Source organism: Ceratina calcarata, unplaced genomic scaffold, assembly GCF_001652005.2.
Source record: "Ceratina calcarata isolate Rehan_Ccalc_2016 unplaced genomic scaffold, ASM165200v1 scaffold369.2, whole genome shotgun sequence".
Lineage (NCBI taxonomy): Eukaryota > Metazoa > Arthropoda > Insecta > Hymenoptera > Apidae > Ceratina > Ceratina calcarata.
Window position 1 is genome coordinate 181007 of NW_017160008.1, and position 2790 is coordinate 183796.

The 2790-nt window shown below is 40.9% G+C and overlaps 1 protein-coding gene across 2 annotated transcripts in view; it reads left to right on the forward strand.

Annotated features, from left to right (window-relative positions):
• The window catches only part of LOC108625709 (TSC22 domain family protein 1), an 82526-nt gene that overhangs the window by 68584 nt on the left and 11152 nt on the right, over positions 1 to 2790 (forward strand). The window lies entirely within an intron of this gene.

Here is a 2790-nt window from a genome sequence, read left to right on the forward strand (position 1 = left end):
AATATAATATAAGTAATAATTTAATAGTTAATACTTGAAATTTTAACAAAGTGTTTCGGACATACTTTATTGTGAAGTGAACTAGGATATTCTTGATTAGATGAAAATTGTAATTTTGGCAACGAAAAAACGACAATTTTTTTAAGGAAAAATCGAAAAATTTCTTGAAAACTCCGCCATTTCCGGTCACACTGGATAGGCCCCTTAATTCAAGAATTTCCCAACGATTTCGTATACAATACGAAATTGAAACGTCTTCAACGTGTCACGAGAACATCTGACAATCCTCGAAACAACATTGTTGATCGAATTACCCTAAAACTGAGGGTTATAAAATGAAAAGTATGGGGAAATTCTTATGCGAGAGCGTTCACATGCCGAACGGATTTCTGAGAGCCATGTAGGACGAGGGACACTGAATTTATAAACCGGAGAAACTCGTCGAGTCTACGCTGGACTCGTTCCAGTAGTTTGTCGTGAAAATACGACCGCGCGGAACGAGTCCATCCGGTGGTTTTGTTATCGACTCGTTTGAATAAATACGACCCTCGTACGCGCTTGCCCGTTGCGGCATTTTGTAACGTTTTGCAAAAAGAACGGTGCATTGTTGCGAGTATGGTGCCACTTTTACGGTTTCTGAAGGCCTTAATACGAAACTCTGTCATGTTTCCTGTTCTTTACATCGAGCGAGCTTTCATAAATTCCGACTTAATGCAACGCCGAACAGAAATATCTGTGCACCGTATTATGCATTCCGTTTTAACATGCAAATTTCGAATCTGACCAATTTTATTATAAGTTTACAAGTTATAAAATTGATACCATTGATCGATGCGATGAAGCAACTTCTTATGCTTTTAATGTTTAAACTCGGTAGAGTTTCCGTGCTCCACTTGTATACGATTCTGTGTGTATTCACAGTATTTCAGCCGATGAATAGGTAACAGTATACAAAATCGGAAAGCTCGATGGTCGAGTGAGTTTATATAATTGACACGAAATCGACGGGCGTATAAAGGGTCGAACATCGACGGAAAACGTGTTCCCTTTTGTACGCTCGAGTCGATTCTGACAGGGAATTCGAGACGAACGATGTTCCCAAAATCGGTACGTTTTTTTACCTCTCTATCCCTCTTTTTTGCTCCGACGTTTTTTGGGACCAAGCAACTTTGAAGGTTGACGTGCGGCGTATAATACGTGTGTATAGCGAAGCTGTTTGCGCGTCTCGAAGTTAACACGAATTATCCTAGGTGGTCAAGCTCGGCCCGGAGATGATTGATAACTCTGTTGTAAGGCGTTATCAGCCGTGGCGTGCACGTTGTTATGTTCACGTCAAAAAACGTGACGCTGATAGACGGGCCGCCTCTCCGTTCCTCTTTGTCTTTCGCGCGCATTTCTTCATCTCTTCCACACGACCTGTTAATTCAAGCTTACACGCCGGCCGTGTTAACCTCGAACCCTTTTTCTCAACCCGACGTTCTTCCCTCGTGTCCCTCCGCTTCCTCTTTCACACCAGACGTACGGACAGACGGACACGGCAGTCCCGATATCGACGAGCGCCAACAACTCATCCACCGGAAACTTCTTATCAACTGATTGAATGTTCCAGGCAATCGTAAACCTCGTCGTATCTCGAGTTAATAGAATTCAGTGTAGCGCACTGACTTCTCTATGATTGATCACGCGGCTCGCCGTAGCTCAGTAATTTATCAAACGCGGCTCGAAACTCTGTCGTTCCTACAGAAGCTGACGATAAATGTAGACAAACAGGATACGGTTTGGAAAACGCGATCAGTACCGAACCACCGAGTGAATACGATTCGTTGACAGCTTCTATAAGGATGGAATCCACATATCTTTTATTTTATACATTAAACTAGAGTTATCTCAGAATGTTTTAACATTAATAAGGCTTAAAATATAACATACATTATAATTACATTTACCGGAGAAGCAAGAAGAGGCGATAAAAGTCAAACATATTTAATAACCAGTTAATATCAGATCAGCATTCCTCTTACCACTTAAACTTGGCGATTCAGCTCGAGCCTCTTAGTCAAACGAATCGCATCTTCTCTGCTATTTACGATCACGCGAGTCGCGACTTGTTCTCTCAGTGAAAAAAGCTATCGATTGAATTTCTAAATTAGGAATCTACCAGGAGCGTTTCATTAGGGGATTAAGTTATCACGGGTCGGAGGCTGGCTAATGAGCGTTCCGAATGAACCGAGTACGTAATCGTCTCGCGACTTCGTACTTGGCAACCGCGACCGGTTAAAAGCGAGAGGAATCCGACTCCGTGAACTGTGAGAATTGCAGAACGAACGATCTGTAAACTGGTTAAATGACCGTGTCTTCTTTGCTCGGTGGCTGGAGTTCGCGGAAAAATGGTTGAAACAAGTCGTGCGGAGGAACGCTTCGTTTAGGGAACTGCTAGCTCACTCCTTGCCGTCGCATGGAACAGAATTCTTACATTAGATCCACGTGATTGCTACAGCTTTTTCTTTTTTTATTCTAATATTTATAATCGTATCAACCTCAAAAAATTATTACCGACCAGCAGGAAATTTAAAAAATCAATTCGCTGTAATCATTATTAATTCCGTAACATGTATGGATTATTTCTTCATATTATGTACCATAGACGAAGTAACTTAATTGCTTTCAGGAACTTTAGAAATCTAATCTCTTTGTTAGAGCTGGAGATATTGAACTAATATCTTATAATTGCGTTCGTTATATTTTTTATTTACGTATAATACTGAACTCTTTAATTGCAAATATAATTAA